Here is an 18,608-nt window from a genome sequence, read left to right as displayed (position 1 = left end):
GTGAGCTGAAAGTGGACTAGTAACGCGTAATGTTTAACACAGCGAGATAAAATATAAAATTATAATAGCAGTAATGCACATGTGGAGCAGAGTTTATTTTAATTGCATCACCTGTTCATGGCATGATGTATTTTTGCATATGGTGAAAGTATACTTGATAGTACAAATATACCTTCCATAAGTATTCAGTGGACCTTAATTGGCAGTCCTTATATTAACAGCAGATAAACTGAAATAATCACATTACATATACTTCTGTAGTTAATATTCTCTAATGACACTCTCACTAGTAATGGACCATCAGAGGTGACTTCCACTGGAAATGACTTTTCTCAAGTTTTCTAAGTAGGTATCCACCTTATATTGTCATCAATTCAAAGATTTTGTACGCTGGTTTTCTATATTGTACATTTTCGTTTGATGTGGAAATTTAAAATTTTTTTTTTTTAATTTGTAAAACTTTAAGTACTTAAACTTTTTATCTTGCATTGGGGGATTAGTGCTGACGGTGTTTTAACTTATGATGTTTCAAGGCGCCCCTACAAATAAATATAACCTTATTGCATATATCAGCGTTCAAACTCGTCACATTCTATGAGCCAAATACCGTGCTTTGTCCTGCGGTGAATCTTCAACCTGCTCCCCTTAGTTGAAATGGCTGTGGCATCTCAACTGTTAAAGCGCGATCACATGACAATGTTTTACATCCAATCCAGGTTTCTGGCCAGACCAATGTCGTCCATTCAAGCTCTTTATTGAGACAGAATGGTTTCAACAGAATTTAATTTATATATCCAGCTTTGTTCTTTATAATTCAGATATTGTTCCTGTGTTGAGTGAGCAGTTTATGGAACGAGGATACCGAAAGAGTGATTAGAAGAGCATATTTAAGGGCACGTTATGCACATAGATCATTGTTATTACAGTACAGCATACTGAGGTTTGAGGATAAGCTAATGTTTGTGCTCCCGTATTCAGAGATATCGAATCAACTAACTCAGTCCATTCATAGACATTGGCACGTTTACAACTGCAAGCGTGTTTTCAAGAACATCTCACAATGGCATTCCGGCGGGGGTGGAATATAGGAGAATTGTTTGAAATATAGAGTGATAAACTGCTGAATTTTGCAAATGCAATGCTAGTAGATGCAACTTATATCAGTAGTTTGCCAATTTGATGGAAAGTGTGAAATGGATAGATCCACTACTAATATAAAATTAGATCTAGATTGACACCAACCTCCTATCTAAAAATATATATATGTCATATAATACCCCTGTATAAAATTTATGTGAGATAGGAGTACTAGACAAGTAGAAAACCAGATTAACAACATAAATCCAAAATAGTTACAAAAAACGAAGAAGCTCCTCTAAAACAACACTGGTGGACAAATAATCATACAGTAGCGGATATGAGATGGAGGATTATAGATACTGTGGAGAGTGGGTGGGAGGGTGGTAACACTGAAGAATATCTGAATTATAAAGAACAAAGCTGGATATATTAATTAAATTCTGTTGAACCATTTGGTCTCAAACAAGAACTTGAATGGATGGTGTTGGTCTGACCGGAAACTTGGATTGGATGTAAAACATGGTCATGTGACCGGCCTTTAAGTTAAGAGTTGAGAGATGCCACAACCATTTTGACTAAGAGGAGTGGGTTGAAGATTCATCACAGGACAAAGCAAGGTAATTGGCTCATAGAATGTGAAGAAGTTTGAATGCTGAATATGCAATAATGTTTATTATTTTATTTGTAGGGGACTGCCTTGAAACAGCATAAAACAAAACATATGTAGGTACTAATTTCCATTGCAAGAGAAAAAGTTTAACATAAGTACTAAATTTTTACAAATATTAAAGGATTTTTTAAAAAATTTCAAAACTGAAGAAAAATGGACAATATAAAAAAACTAGTAAAAAAGCCCATTTCTGTGAGTGATGAAACGGGCGCTAGCAAGGTATTTGTTGTCTGCAATGATTGTGCTGAAAGTGGTGTTTTTTTCATAATTGTGTTGTGTTGGTAATGAATGCTTGTCATTTCTTTGTTATGTGCCATTTCATTTGTTATTGTTTGTTTTGTTGTAGTGTTGATTGTTTTGTTATTGTGTTTGTAGGATGTAGTGTAATGAAGTTACAAAGCAGTGTGTTATTTTTTTACTCATATATTTTTTTACACTTTTGTGTTGTGTGTATGAGAAGGGCAGAGCCTGCACTGTTTTTTATGTGTGTGTGAGAAGGGCAGAGCCTGCACTGTTTTTTGTGTGTGTTGTGATAAGGGCAGAGCCTGCACTGTGTTTTTATGTGATGTGAAAGTGCAGACCTGCACTTTTTGTGTGTGTGTGAGAAGGGCAGAGCCCTGCACTGTTTTTTTTTGTGTGTGTGAGAAGGGCAGAGCCTGCACTGTTTTTTTTTGTGTGTGTGAAGTGCAGAGCCTGCACTGGGTTTTTTGTGTGTGTGTTTGTGAGAAGGGCAGAGCCTGCCTGTTTTTTTGTGTGTGGTGTTTGTGAGAAGGGCAGAGCCTGCACTTTTTGTGTGTGTATGAGAAGGGCAGAGCCTGCACTTTTTTTTTTATGTGTGTGTGAGAAGGGCAGAGCCTGCACTGTTTTTGTGTGTGTGTGTTTGTGAGAAGGGCAGAGCCTGCACTGTTTTTTTTTTTGTGTGTTTGTGAGAAGGGCAGAGCCTGCACTGTTTTTTTTATGTGTGTGTGTGAAGTGCAGAGCCTGCACTTTTTGTGTGTGTATGAGAAGAGCAGAGCCTGCACTGTTTTTTGTGTGTGTGTGTGTGTGAGAAGGGCAGAGCCTGCACTGTTTTTTTTTCTGTGTGTGAGAAGGGCAGAGCCTGCACTTTTTGTGTGTGTGTGAGAAGGGCAGAGCCTGCCCTGTTTTTTTGTGTGTGAGAAGGACAGAGCCTGCCCTGTTTTTTTTTTTTTTGTGAGAAGGGCAGAGCCTGCACTTTTTTTTGTTGTTGTTGACATTTCTGTGGAGTCTGCTCCTTCGTCTTAGAAGAGAGGGAGTGAGGATTTGGAGGGCAGTGTTTCGAGTTTGTGAGGTTGTATGAGAAAGGGAGTTAGGCGGGGGCATTTTGGGGAGGAGGGTTTGTGAGCAGGGCAGAGCCTGCACTGTTTTTTTTCTTTTTTTTTTGTTCACGCTTCGGTGGAGTTGAGAGGTAGTCAGTCAGGGAGGAGGTGGAGGGCGGTGCTCCGACATCCTAGAAGAGAGGGAGTGAGGAGTTGGAGGGCGGTGTTTCGAGTTTGTGAGGGTGTATTAGAAAGGGAGTTAGGAGGGGGCGTTTTGGGGAGGAGGGTGTGTGTGAAGGGCAGAGCCTGCACTGTTTTTTTTTGTTTGTTTGTTTTGTTCACGCTTCGGTGGAGTTGGGAGGTAGGGGAGGAGATGGAGGGCGGTGTTCCGACGTCGTAGAAGAGAGGGAGGGAGGAGTTGGTGGGGTGGTGTTTCGATTTTATCCCGTGGAAAGGGTGTGGGGTTGGTGTGGGGATAACCTGGTGTTTCTGAAAGTGTTGTTGTCCTCCTTCTTTGTTCGTGTGTAGAATTTATTGCGCTTTTTGGCGGGTTTTTTTGTTAATACGCTGGAGACTCATGCTGCTGTGTTGTGATTGGGCACAGTCGTTGGTGACGCTTCCGGGAGTGGGAGACGTCATCATGTCCGGAGATGGGTGCAGGAGCACGAATGCTTCAAGGTTTTTGTCCACGCAGCCAGCCTCAGAACGTTGGAGGTGCTTTTTATTATGTAGGATAGAGTAGACACTTTATAAAATCTTCAAACTGATGACGATATAAGGTCCTCAGGGGGAGGAATGCTGGCTTCGGCCTAACCCCTGGTAAGCCTTTCCATATCATCATGCTGATCAATCCATAGACTGGTGGGTTGTGTCCATCTACCAGCAGGTGGAGATAGAGAGCAAACTTTTGCCTCCCTATATGTGGTCATGTGCTGCCGGAAACTCCTCAGTATGTTCTCTATCTCAGCAGGTGGTAGTCACACACAGCAGCAGCTCTGGCTAGGCCTCCAAGCCTAATTTTTAGGTTTTGTTGAGTGCCTGGGGTTGAGGGCTCTTCTTGAGCAAGTGCAAACCTGGTGCGCCAGGTCCCTCCTTTTCTCCCCCCTCCCGCTGGCTCCGTTGAAAAAAAAAAAAAAAAAATTTTGAACGTCCTTAAAGGCGTTTATTTCGACGTTTATTTAAACGTTTATTGCAGCTACTCACTGGAACACCAGTCGTTACAGCTCGGAGCGGAAAGCAGGTAATTTTTACCTTTTATAGCGGGCAGGGGGTTCCCCGATTGGTCTCCACGTGGCCTATGGCGTCGGAGGGCGGGGCGCAAAGAGTCGCTCCCCGGATCGCGTGTGCGCTTCTAGAGAGGATGCAGGGGTCTTAAAGTCTGATCGCCCTTGTTGGGTGACAGTTTCGTGACCGATGAGTGTCCCGGTCCTTCCTTCGGTGTGGCGGTTTTTCTCCCGCCATAAACGCCCATCCCCCGCGGCTCGCCTCCGCCATATTGGCCGGCCACGCGGCTCGGACGGCTTCTTCTTGGGCCGCCCTTGAGGTGGGAGACATTGATGCCATGACGCCCTTAATTTGGGCGACGGCACAAAAGCGGCTAAAGTTAAGCGCCGTTTTTTTCCCGCGCGGCTCCTTCGCGGAGTGTCGCGCCGGACGCCATCTTGGATGCGCCGGTTTGAGGGTGCGTCTAGGGCTGTAGCCCAGGCTGCGGAAGTGCACAGTCTGGGGGGTTTCTCCCCGAGTTTGTTTTGCTGCTGCATCAGGCCTCCCTTATGCAAAACGCTGCCCCTGCTCCCTCGTCTGGTAAAGAGGTTGAGGCCCCGGAGGTAAACGCCCTCGGGTTGATTCCCAGGCCTTGGAGGACTTTGAGGCATATTTTCAAAGCACTTTGGGAGGCTAAGTTCCATATGTTTCTATGGAACTTTGGGAGGCTAAGTGCTTTGAAAATAAGCCTCTTTGTCTCCTCCGATGTAGATGAGGGCAGCGTATCTGAGTTCTCCCAACGGTCCTTTGCGGATTCCTTGGAGGAGACGGATCCCCGCTCGGATGGAGCGGATGACCCCTCTGCAGCGCGGCTCTTTAGCTCAGAGGATTTGCCCAACCTGTTATGCAGGCCATGGGCATTTGAAGATTTCCTCTCCGGAGGACGTCTCTCCCTCAGCCCCTGTTGGCTCTGCCATTATGCTGGGGACGAAGCGCCCGCATAGAACCTTCCACGTGCATGATGCATGCACACCTTAATTCGGCTCAATGGGATGTCCCGGAAGCGAGCCTTAAAGTGGCTAGGCTATGTCCCGCCTCTATCCTTTGCCTGAAAGTGAACGTGAGGCCTATCTGTGGCCTACCGTGGATTCTTTAATCACTGCGGTGACTAAGAAAACGGCGTTGCCGGTGGAAGGTGGCACGGCCCTAAAGGACGCCCAAGACAGAAGATTGGGAGGCGGCCTTAAGGTCGTCCTTTGAGGCGGCTGCTTTAAGTTTGCAGGCCTCAGTTTGCGGCTCCTATGTGGCCAGGGCGTGCCTGTCTATGGTGCAGCGGGCTTCCCCTCGGATCATTCCTTGAGGGCTGATTGGCCGGCCCTGGAATCGGGCTTAGCCTATTTGGCAGACTTGCTGTATGATGTCTTGAGGGCCTCAGCTAAAGGCATGGCTCAGACAATCTCTGCGCGGCGGTGGCTTTGGCGGAAGCATAGGTCTGCTGACCACGCCTCTAAATCCCGCCTGGCTAGATTGCCTTTTAAAGGCAAGCTGCTCTTTGGGGTCGAGCTGGACAAAATCGTGACCGATTTCGGCACGTCTAAGGGCAAGAAGTTACCAGAGGTCAGGGCTCGGGCTAGTGCTCGCCCCGGTACCTCCAGAGGACGGTTTCAGGAAGCCCGTCGGTACCGGCGCCCGGGCAGGTCGGGCTCCTCTGCCCCCTCTTCCTTCAAGAGGAACTTCTCCCCCAAGCAGCATTCCTTTCGCAGAGACCGCCGTCCCGGAGGTGCTCCCTCCGGTCCTCCCCTAGGGTCTTGTACCCAATGACGGGGCCTTGGTCCACGCCCCAGTGCAGATTGGAGGACGGCTGTCCTCGGTTCTGGACGAGTGGACCATAATAACTTCAGACGCTTGGGTGCTGGAAGTCATCAGAGACGGCTACAAGCTAGAGTTCTGCCGACCCTTAAGAGACGGGTTTGTACTCTCTCCCCTGCAAGTCTCCGGTCAAAGCTGTGGCAGTGCAGCAGACCTTGGACAATCTGATCCGCCTGGGTGCGGTCATTCCGGTGCCAGAAAATCAGCTTGGCAAGGGACGTTACTCCATTTACTTTGTGGTACCAAAGAAAGGAGGTTCTGTACGGCCTATCCTCGACCTCAAAGGGGTCAATCAGGCACTTTCGCATGGAGACCCTCCGCTCTGTTATAGCGGCAGTGAAGGCAGGAGAGTTCCTGGCATCCTTGGACATCAAGGAAGCGGACTTGCATATTCCCATCTGGCCTCCTCATCAACGCTTTCTGCGTTTTGCAGTCCTGGGCCGACACTTCCAGTTCAGAGCCCTCCCGTTCGGGTTGGCTACTGCTCCGCGGACCTTCTCCAAAGTAATGGTGGTCATCGCGGCCTTCCTGAGGAAGGAAGGAGTACAAGTCCATCCTTATCTGGACGACTGGTTGATCCGAGCCCCCTCTTATGCAGAGTGCGGCAAAGCTGTGAACCGGGTGCTCTTTTGAGCTCCCTGGGTTGGATCATCAACTGGGAGAAAAGCCAGCTGCGCCCAACTCAGTCCCTGGAGTACCTGGGAGTTTCGATTCGACACCCAAGTGGGCAGAGTGTTCCTGCCGGACAATCGGATTGTCAAGCTTCAGGCTCAGATGGACCAGTTCCTAGTAGCCTCTCCTCTTCGGGCTTGGGACTATGTGCAGCTGTTGGGCTATGACGGCCACGATGGAAGTAGTGCCCTGGGCCAGGGCTCATATGAGACCACTACAACACTCTCTGCTGCAGCGCTGGACTCCGATGTCGGAGGATTATGCTGTGCGCCTTCCCTTGGACCCAGCAGTGCGCAAGACGCTGAGCTGGTGGACGCAGACAGACAAGTTGTCTGCAGGAATGCCTCTGGTGACCCCGGAGTGGGTTGTCGTCACGACGGACGCCTCTTTGTCGGGCTGGGGAGCCCACTGCTTGGGAAGGACAGCGCAGGGGCTCTGGTCTCCTGCAGAGGCAAAGTGGTCTATCAACCTCCTGGAACTCAGAGCCATTCGGTTGGCGCTTTTGGAGTTCATCCCGGTACTGGCGTTGAAGCCTGTACGGGTTCCTGTCGGACAATGCCACGGCTGTGGGCCTATGTCAACCGCCAGGGAGGTACCAAGAGCGCCCCTCTAGCCAAGGAGGCCATGAATCTATGCCAGTGGGCGGAAGCGAACCTGGAACAGCTGTCAGCGGCCCACATTGCCGGGGGTCATGAATGTCAAGGCGGACTTTCTCAGTCGCCATACCTTGGAGCCCGGAGAGTGGCAGCTATCTGCTCAGGCGTTCTTGGACATCACGAAGCGCTGGGGCCAGCCGAGCCTAGATCTGATGGCGTCATCGGCCAATTGCCAACTGTCGCGCTTTTTCAGCAGAGGACGGGACCCTCGATCCCTGGGAGAGATGCTCTTCTCCAACAGTGGCCGACATAAGAGATTCTCTATGTGTTTCCCGCCCTGGCCCATGTTGGCAGGTGCTAGACCGGGTGGCAAAGCATCCGGGCCGGATAGTCCTGGTGGGTCCGGATTGGCCCAGACGTCCCTGTGTGCGGACTGGATCAGGCTGTCAGTGGACGAACCTCTGCGACTGCCAGTGGAGCAGGGCCTGTTACATCAGGGTCCCGTGGTGATGGAGGATTCCTCCCCCTTTGTCTTACGGCCTGGCTATTGAGCGGCAGAGTCTGAGGAAGAAGGGCTTCTCAGACAAGGTCATCGCCACTCTGCTGAGAGCGAGGTAGCGCTCTACTTCTACTGCTTACGCCAGGGTTTGGCGTACCTTTGCAGCGTGGTGTGAAGCAGATTCACTTTCTTCTCCATTTACTGCTCCAATTTCTTCAGTGCTGGGCGTTCCTGCAAGAAGGTCTGGAGAAAGGCCTGTCGCTCAGTTCCCTGAAAGTCCTGGTAGCGGCCCTGGCTTGCTTCAGGGGGCCGCCTGAAGGGTGCTTCCCTGGCTTCGCAGCCAGATGTGGTGCGTTTCCTCAGGGAGTTAATCACCTGCGCCCTCCTCTGCACTCAGTGGTGCCTGCGTGGAATCTCAACCTGATGCTAAGAGCCTTGCAAAAGCCGCCTTTTGAAACCCTTGTCGAGGGCATCTCTGAAGACCTGAACGTTGAAAGCAGTCTTTTTGTGGCTATCACTTCAGCCAGAAGAGTTTCCGAGCTCCAGCACTCTCTTGTCGAGAGCCTTTTCTGCAGTTCACTGAGGCAGGAGTGACTATTCGCACAGTGCCTTCCTTCCTACCCAAGATTGTTTCTCGCTTCCATGTGAGTCAGCAGCTCTGTCTCCCTTCCTTTCGTAGGGAGGACTACCCAGAAGAGTATTCTGCTCTCGAATATCTGGATGTGAGACGGGTCATCATCAGATACTTGGAAGTGACCAATGATTTCCGGAAATCGGATCATCTGTTTGTCCTGTTTGCAGGTCCTCGTAAGGGTCTGCAGACTGCTAAGCCTACAGTGGCAAGATGGGTCAAGGAAGCCATGGCAGCGACTTATGTGGCCGCGGGGAAGGTGCCGCCTATCCAGCTGAAGGCTCACTCCACTAGAGCTCAGGCGGCCTCGATGGCAGAGGCCGGGTCCGTCTCCTTGGCAGAGATATGCAAGGCGGCAACTTGGGCATTGGCTCATACATTCTCCAAGCATTACCGCTTGACTGTGGCTGCTCGGGCGGAGGCCCGGTTTGGAGCTTCAGTGTTGAGGTCAGGGATTTCAATGTCCCGCCCTGGGTGAGTACTGCTTCGGTACATCCCACCAGTCTATGGATTGATCAGCATGATGATATGGAAGGTAAAATTATGTATCATACCTGATAATTTTCTTTCCATTAATCATAGCTGATCAATCCATAGCCCCTCCCAGATATCTGTACTGTTTATATTCTGGTTGAATTTTAGGTTCAAGTTTAGTCTTCAGTTCCTTCAGGAGGACTTCGTGTTCAAGTTTTTCACTTGGATTCTTCAAGAGTTGAGACGAGTTTGTGTTACAGTGAGCTGCTGCATTCCTCTCCCCTCCGTTTTACGGGGCTGGATTGAGACTTAAATTCTGCCGGCACTCCCTCCCCGCTTCGTGCGGCTGTAGGGCAGCTTTGTACCCCTCCCACTTCGGCGGTGTTAGGGTCAGTCAGCTCCTCCCGCGGTTGCGGTTGCAGGATAAGCCAGATCCCCCCGCATCGGCGGGTGTGGTGTCCCTCCCCCGCTCCGCGGGGATGAGCTGGACGGATTCCCCTCCCCCACTTGTGTGGGGATGAGCTGGGTTAATTCCCCTCCCCCGTTTCGGCGGTGGTGAGCTGGGCAGAGTGTCCCTTTGTGGGTGTAATTCTCTAAGTGCTGAGTCCTGCGGATGGAGCTTTTATATCGACATACTGAGGAGTTTCCGGCAGCACATGACCACATATAGGGAGGCAAAAGTTTGCTCTCTATCTCCACCTGCTGGTAGATGGACACAACCCACCAGTCTATGGATTGATCAGCTATGATTAATGGAAAGAAAATTATCAGGTATGATACATAATTTTACCTTCCTCAGCTGAGAGGTGCCCAGCTCTACCACCGGCTGCCTTTCAGGTGCTGTGGAGGACTTGCAGCTCATCTGCATATCCTTACAGCCTTCTCCGTGGTGACACCCAGGTCCACTCCGATCCATTCAGGGTTCCGCTCTAGGTGCAGCGCGCGGGGCATTTTTCTCTTTTTTTCTCCGTCTCTTTCTTCCCTCCATTTTGCCTTCTCCATTCCACCTAAATACCTCTTGCCTTCGACGTCTTCGTGGCCACACCTCTCCTACTCTTTTCCGCTCTCTTTTACTCCTTCTGTTACTCTCAGCCGGTGACATCAATCCCAATCCTGGCCCTCCTCACCAACTATTATCCCAACTCTACAGATCTCACCGCGACCTCTCTCTTTTTTTTTTTTTTTTAAATATATGTTTATTATTTCACATAAACAAGTTCAATACAATATCCAAAACTTCAACTCAGTATACAATCCAAATATGCTGTTGATAACAAATGCTACCCATCCCCTCCCCCCCCCCCGCACCCTACCCCTCTCCCACCCTCCCTCCAGGGTAACAACAGTCAAATTCAACATTTCAGATCAAAGGGGTCTTCCATCCATCAAACAGAGATCCCTCTCCATTCCATATATATTGTCCACATTTTGAGAAATCTTACCAACTGTCCCCGCTACAAAGCTGTCATTTTAGCCATTAAGCAACAATAGTCCACTTTTTTAAAGACTTGATCCATCGTAGGGATCGCTGTTTGTTTCCAGTATCTAGCAATTAATATACGTGCTGCTGTTACTACATGAGAGAGAATACCATGGAGTGAGCGACGTATGCCCTCCACTGGTATGTTAAGTAAACAAAGCTCCGGGCTCGGCGTAAGTGCTATCCCCAGCTTAGTGTGAAGGTGTGATATTAAGTTTGACCAGAACTGTTTTATGGTTGGGCAGTCCCACCATATATGCCAAAATGTACCCCTGGCTCCACAGCCCCGCAAGCAAGTTGAGGCCTCCGTGTGAAATATACGTGATATTCTGTGGGGGGTGAGATACTACTGGTATAACATCTTATACCCATTTTCCACCAGTGGTGTTGCCACAGAGAAATTCAGTAAAGTTTTATATATACGGGGCCATTTATCCTGCTCATACTGAACGGATAAAAGAGTCTCCCATTTAGCAGTATATTGGGACAAGGGGGAAGATTGATGTAAGAGTGCTTTATAAATCCTGGATATGCCACCCCTCCCTGCCCCCGAGCCCATCGCCCATTCCAGTTCTGTTACTGTCAACAGTAGCTCGTCTTTGGCCTTACGATGCATACAATCCCTCACCTGCATATAATGAAAGTGGTCTTTATCAGTCAATCCATACTCCTCTTTCAGAGCCTGAAACGACTGACATTTCCCCTCATCCCATAACTGTCCCAACACCCGCAGTGATAGAGCTGACCAATGCCCGTATATTCGTTCTCCTCTACCTGGTGGGAAATCCAGTGCAAATATTATAGGGGTGTTCATATGATATTTCCGTCCCGGGAACCACACTGCTCTGCATCGCGCCCATTCACCAAGTGCTATCCTCATCTGACCCTTTAGCCCCGAGAGTAACCCTCTTAGCGAGTCTAGTGGGAGCCATGGGGCCGCCCACAGCGGCACCCCCCGCAGACCCCATTGTGCCGCATACGACCACGGTTTGGTTATCCCTACTTGTCCAACAGCCAACATTTGAACTCCCATCCCTCCGTCCTTCCTAGATTGATATAGGACCTTCCTAGTCACTCTCGGAGGTCTTCTCCGCCAAATGAAGGCAAAGACTTTCCTGTCAAGCACCCGGAAAAAGGCCTTCAGGATTGCTATAGGAATTGCCATAAACAGATAGAGTAACTTAGGGAGTAGGGACATTTTTACTGCCGCAATTCTGCCCATCCATGAGAGTCCCAGGCCTCCCCATCTCTCCAATTCAGTAAATAATTCTGGCAATTTAGAGGTAAAGTTCTCCCGATATAGATCTACAGTATTCGGGGTCAAATTGACCCCAAGATACTGAATAGAGCGCGGGGACCAACTGAACGGAAATAAAGGCTGTAGTTCAGCTTGTAGCCCCGTGGGAAACTGCAGGGGCATAATTTCAGATTTTTGTAAGTTAATTTTTAAACCAGCTGCCTCCCCATATACCTTAAGAATATCCATTACTGCCTGTAGAGATTCCCCGGGGCTTGTCAACGTCAATAGCACGTCGTCTGCATACAACATAATTTTTGTTTCCTGCCTACCTATATTGATGCCCCGCACTCGCGGCTCTCTTCGAACCATGATTGCCAGAGGTTCCATAGAGAGAGCAAACAATAGGGGGGACAACGCACATCCCTGCCAAGTGCCCCTTTTTAACTCAAAGGGTTGTGTGTTCATACCATTGATCTTCAATTGGGCAATCGGTTGTCGGTAGAGCGCCGTGACCCAGTGCATAAATTGCCCGCTCACTCCAATGCGGTCCAGGAGTCGGAACAGAAAGGGCCACAGCACCCTATCGAAAGCCTTTTCTGCATCTAAAGAAAGAAACACTGCTGGATGACCAAGTGTTTGCACCCGATCCACTATATATTGTGCTCGTCTGGTGTTATCAAAGGTTTGCCGATTCGCGATAAAGCCCGCTTGGTCCTCATGCACCAAGCGGGGCAAAACTGTTTACAGGCGTGTAGCCAAAATAGAGGTAAATATTTTATAATCAGTCCCTAAAAGGGATATTGGACGGTATGAACCACAATTTTGCGGATCTTTATGCGGTTTGAGCAACAATACCACATTAGCTAGTCTCCAAGAGCGCGGAAGCAGGGCATCATTCTTGATATCATTAAAGACTCTCTGCAATAGGGGGGCCAGAATGGTTCGAAATTTTTTGTAAAACCGATTGCCAAATCCATCAAGCCCCGGGGCCTTCCCCCCGGGCAACCCTTTGATAGCAGCCTCTACTTCTTCTAACGCAATGGGAGTCGACAGTGATAGCCCCTCAGCTCTTGACAAGGTGGGCATGTCCACATTATCCAGTAAAGACTGAATAACCTCCAGCGAATGTGGACCCTCCGGCTGGTATAGTTGCTGATAAAATTGCACAAAAGCCTGTCGTATGTCATCTGGCTGCTCGTGCAATCTCCCTGTATTATCCCTGACGCTACTTATATTATTGCGGCCTGCTAGCTGCTTCAGCTTATACGCTAGAAGTTTGCTCGCTTTATTATTAAACTCTTAATATTCTTGCTGTACCCTTTGCATCTGCTCCTGTATTGCTATACTTTCTAAGGACGCCAGCTGGAGCCGTGCCTTATGTAATTCCTCTAGTTGACTGGGTGTGTTCTGCTGTCGTTTTACCAGGGTGTCCAGCTGATTAATAGTCGCTCTAAGATCTCTCTCTTTTTCTCTATGATCTTTAGTTAAATGCGCTTGTATGGAGATCACCTTCCCCCGAATCACAGCCTTCATGCTTTCCCATAAGATTTCTGAAGTAATTTCTGGGGTGTCATTGAATTGAAGGAATTCCTTAAGCTCTAATTCAATGCGCTGTACCTGTTTAGGATCATCTAGTAAACTATCTGGAAATTGCCATGTCCTCCGTCCCCGCTCCATCCTGTCACCTCTCATTTCTAATACCACTGGGGCATGATCAGACCACACCCGGGTCTGTATCTCTACAGAGATGCTCTGTGTCAATGTGCCCGCGCTGCCCATCCACATATCTATTCTCGAGTGTGTATTGTGTGGGGCTGAGAAGCATGTATAATCCCTTTCGTCCTTGTGTAACACCCACCATATGTCCACTAACCCCCACTGGTTAAGAAATCGAATTAATCTGCCTCTCTCTAGCTGCGCTTATCCCACTACCTCCCCTGTGTTATCCATACCAGGGTCCAAGGTGACATTAAAATCTCCACCCATGAGAACTTCCCCTTGTACATATTTTAAGAGCTGGGTGCCAACAGACTAAAAAAACGCTCCCTGTGCTTGATTAGATGCGTAGATATTTACTATAGTATAGATCTGGCCCCCCAATTTGGCGACCACTAACAGAAATCGCCCTTCAGAATCTCGTTTCACCGTGATCAGTTCCCACGCCACCCCTCGTTTTATCAATATCCCCAACCCCGCTGTCTTCCTCTGTTTCTTATTAGAAGCCATATACTGGTGAGGATATCGGCATTGCCCATTAGATGCTCATGCCTCTCCAGCAAATGTGTTTCTTGTATCAGTAAGACATCTGCCCCCACTCTATTGGCCTCTTTAAATAGTCTCCGGCATTTTAAAGGGGAGTTCAGACCACGAACATTCATGGTCATACAAACTATGTGTGTCATTGGACCCTAAGATGTACATCCCGCTTCCCTATGTGCTGCTCCCAAGAAGCACCCTCCAATATAACACCATATATCCCAGATTCCTGTGTTACCCTGGTTTTCCCCCCCCCCCCCCCCCCCCAATCCCATGTATCCAGTGGATCAAAATTATCTCACCACTAAATCAAGAGAGCGGTGACTTAACACATGCCTCCTATCGTTCATCATAAAACAGTACTAACACAAATATAACACAAGAAGCTGTTAACTGCTTATCTGTAGTAGCGTCCCCGAGTTACTTATCAAGTTACAGTCTTAGCCGCCGTGGGCAGTTGCTGTGTTGATTGCTGTCGGGTGAGGCGTCCCTTGCCTCTTGTCACCCGTGTCCATCGCTGGCGGTTCGGCCTTCTCTCCTCCTCCATCTTATCATCCGATCTCAGCGGTGGGCCATCCACTTCCGGCCAAGTCGCACGCGCTTCTTCTGCTGAATGAATGCGGAACCATTTTCCTTCCTTATTGTATGCCAAAGCAAAAGGGTGTTGCCATCTGTATAGTGTACTCTGATCCCGGAGGTATCTGGTGTAATTTCGGAGTTCGGCTCGATGCTTCAAGGTCGTCGGAGCCAGATCTTCATATAGCTCAATAGGGAGTGTGTCCCATTTAATGCTATCTTTTTGGCGGGCTTTTTTCAAGATGGCTTCCTTAATTTTGTAATCCGCAAAACATGCTATTATGTCTCTTGGCAAATTGTCCCGTACTCTTGTAAGCGCTGTATGAGCTCGGTCTATTCTAATGTCCTCCGGGCTCACCTCAGGACCATCTTCCGAAAGCAGCATGTTTGCAACTTGTTGTGCGACTTTTTTGCAATTTAAATAGTCCGCCTGCTCGGGGATGCCTCGGATTCTAATATTTGATCGTCTTCCACGATTCTCTAAGTCTTCTAATTTATCCATAAGCGATTTACTCACTACTTGTTGTTCTTTTAGCGAGTTCTCTAACGAGTTCAGGGCCTCCTGCTGTTCTCTACCCGATCATCTACGTCTTCCACGCGACGACCCATTTCCAGCAGTTCACCTCTGAGCTCCACAGCCAGTTTCGTAAAATCCTCCCGGCCTGCCTTTACATCCGCCCGGATCTCTTTGAGCAGCGCCCGAAAGTCGCTGGGGTTAAAATCCTCTGCCACCTCCATTTCGTTTATGGCATTCTCTGCACGCACACCTGCAGCCCGCGAGGGGCCCGAGCCAGACGCCATCTTGCCACCGGAGGATTGTGGCTGATAACTAAACACTTTCAGGGATTTCCTCGATGTTGCGGCTTCTTTCCCTGCCATTATCGTAAGGGCTGCAGGTTGAGGTAAGAAGATATACAAATCGCTCAATAAGATCTATCAACAGTCCACTATAGTTGTATATGAGGCATGCGGAGCTGTGCACTCACACCGCCATTTCTCAGCTTGACGTCACCGCTCCTCCCTCACCGCGACCTCTCTAACCTCATCTCTATTCCTCTACTCCCCTCCCCTTCTCTTGCGCCCTATGGAATGCTCGCTCTATCTGTAACAAACTCCCATATATCCAGGACCTCTTTATCTCGCGTCACCTCCATCTGCTCGCCATAACAGAAACCTGGCTCTGCCCTGATGACTCTGCTTCAGTCGCAGCCCTCTGCCATGGCGGTTATCTTTTTTCACATACTCCTCGCCCTGCTGGTCACGGGGGCGGTGTTGGACTACTTCTCTCTCCCTCCTCCAGATTTCAACCCCTTCTTCCACCTCAATCTCACTGTTTTTCCTCCTTTGAAGTTCACTCTATCCGCCTTTTCTCTCCTCTGCCTCTTCGAACAGCGGTCATTTATCGTCCCCCTGATAAGTCTCTTTCATCCTTTCTCAGTGACTTTGATGCCTGGCTTGCCTTCTTCCATGATCCTTCCTCCCCCTCTCTCATCCTTGGTGACTTTAATATTCCTGCTAATGATCCTTCCAACTCTTATATTTCCAAGTTACTCGGGTTAACATCCTCCTTTAATTTCCAACTATGCTCCACCTTCCCCAATCATCAAAATGGTCACTGTCTTGATCTCATCTTCTCCTCCAACTGTTCACCCTCTAGTTTCCTTGCCTCTGATCTTCCCCTCTCTGATCACCATCTTATAACTTTCACACTTAAATCTCCTCCCTCCCAGTCCCGTCCTATCTTATCTAATTTATCTAGGAATCTTCACGATATTGACCCTTCATCTCTATCCTCCCATGTTTCAAACCTCCTCTCTACTGTGGCACCATCCGTGTCTGTCAACGAGGCTGTTTCTTCTTACAACAATACTTTATCTTCTGCCTTAGACACACTTGCACCTTTGATGACCCGCCCTATAAGGCGTACAAAACCCCAACCTTGGCTGACTTCTAATATCTGCTACCTACGTTCCTGTACCCGCTCCGCCGAACGCCTCTGGCGGAAATCTCTGGCCCTTGCTGATTTCTTACACTTTAAGTTCATGCTGACCTCCTTCCAATCTGCTCTTTTACGCGCCAAACAGGATTATTATATCCAACTGACCAACTCTCTTGGCTCTAACCCTCGACTTCTCTTCACCACATTGAACTCTCTCCTCAAGGTGCCCCCTCCCCCTCTCCCAACTCCCCCTTCATTATCTCCTCAGACCGTTGCTGAATTCTTTCACGACAAAGTTCAAAAGATAAACCTTGAATTCTCTACCTCGCCACCTCTCCCTCCACTAGTCTGTTCCCCTCTCTCTCCTTCCCCTCATTCCTTTTCCTCCTTTCCTGAAGTTACTATAGAGGAAACTACACTTCTCCTTTCTTCCTCAAAATGTACCACCTGTTCCTCTGATCCCATTCCCACCCACCTTCTTAATGCCATCTCACCTGCTCTTATTCCTTTTATCTGTCACATTCTCAACCTCTTACTTTCCACTGCAACTGTCCCTACTGCCAGTGCCGTAGCTAGGGTGCCTGACACCCGCGGCGGGTCGCCACTGCGCCCCCTCCCGAAACGCACCCTACCTTGCAGCGGGGGGCAGGCGGGAGGCCCGATCCACCCCCAATGCACGTCACTGGGAGCTGCGTCGGCTTTGCTGCTTCCCTGCTTTCTCTGCCCCGGAACAGGAAGTAACCTGTTCCGGGGCAAAGAGCAGAGAACCAGCGAGCCGACACCCCCCCCCCCCCCCCCCCCACAGACACCCAGCGCGTGCACCCGGGGCGGACCGCCCCACCGCCCCCCCCCCCCTTCCTATGCCACTGCCTACTGCCTTTAAACATGCTGTGGTCACACCTCTCCTTAAGAAGCCTTCACTCGACCCTACTTGTCCCTCTAATTACCGACCCATCTCCCTCCTCCCTTTTCTCTCCAAATTACCTGAGCATGCTGTTCACCACCGCTGCCTTGATTTTCTCTCATCACATGCTATTATTGACCTACTACAATCTGGTTTTCGCCCTCTCCACTCAACCGAAACTGCGCTTACTAAAGTCTCCAATGACCTATTACTGGCTAAATCCAGAGGTCAATATTCCAACCTCATTCTTCTTGAGCTTTCCGCTGCTTTTGACACTGTTGATCACAGCATACTTCTTGATACCCTGTCCTCACTTGGATTCCAGGGCTCTGTCCTTTCCTGGTTCTCTTCCTACCTCTCCCTCCGCACCTTCAGTGTTCACTCTGGTGGATCCTCTTCTACTTCTATCTCTCTGCCTGTCGGCGTACCTCAGGGTTCTGTTCTTGGTCCCCTCCTCTTTTCTATCTACACTTCTTCCCTTGGTTCATTAATCTCATCCCATGGCTTTTCCTACCATCTCTATGCTGATGACTCCCAAATCTACCTTTCTACCCCTGATATCTCACCTTGCATCCAAACCAAAGTTTCAGCGTGCTTGTCTGACATTGCTATCTGGATGTCTCAACGCCACCTGAAATTAAACATGACCAAAACCGAGCTTCTCATTTTTCCCCCCAAACCCACCTCCCCACTCCCCCCGTTTTCTATTTCTGTTGATGGCTCTCTCATTCTCCCTGTCTCCTCAGCTCGAAACCTTGGGGTCATCTTTGACTCTTCTCTCTCCTTCTCTGCTCATGTCCAGCAGATCGCCAAGACCTGTCGTTTCTTTCTTTACAACATCCGTAAAATCTGCCCCTTTCTTTCCGAGCACACTACCAAAACCCTCATCCACACCCTTGTCACCTCTCGTTTAGACTACTGCAATCTGCTTCTTGCTGGCCTCCCACTTAGTCACCTCTCCCCTCTCCAATCAGTTCAAAACTCTGCTGCCCGTCTCGTCTTCCGCCAGGGTCGCTTTACTCATACTACCCCTCTCCTCAAGTCGCTTCACTGGCTCCCTATCCGTTTTCGCATCCTGTTCAAACTTCTTCTACTAACCTATAAATGTACTCACTCTGCTGCTCCCCAGTATCTCTCCACACTCGTCCTTCCCTACACCCCTTCCCGTGCACTCCGCTCCATGGATAAATCCTTCTTATCTGTTCCCTTCTCCACTACTGCCAACTCCAGACTTCGTGCCTT

At 49.0% G+C, this 18,608-nt stretch overlaps 1 protein-coding gene across 1 annotated transcript in view; it reads left to right on the top strand.

The window, feature by feature from the left end:
- YEATS2 (YEATS domain containing 2) overlaps nucleotides 1–18,608 on the top strand; it is a 1,439,149-nt gene that overhangs the window by 591,325 nt on the left and 829,216 nt on the right.

Source organism: Microcaecilia unicolor, chromosome 10 (assembly GCF_901765095.1).
Source record: "Microcaecilia unicolor chromosome 10, aMicUni1.1, whole genome shotgun sequence".
NCBI lineage: Eukaryota > Metazoa > Chordata > Amphibia > Gymnophiona > Siphonopidae > Microcaecilia > Microcaecilia unicolor.
This window is presented reverse-complemented; position numbering and strand designations above follow the sequence as displayed.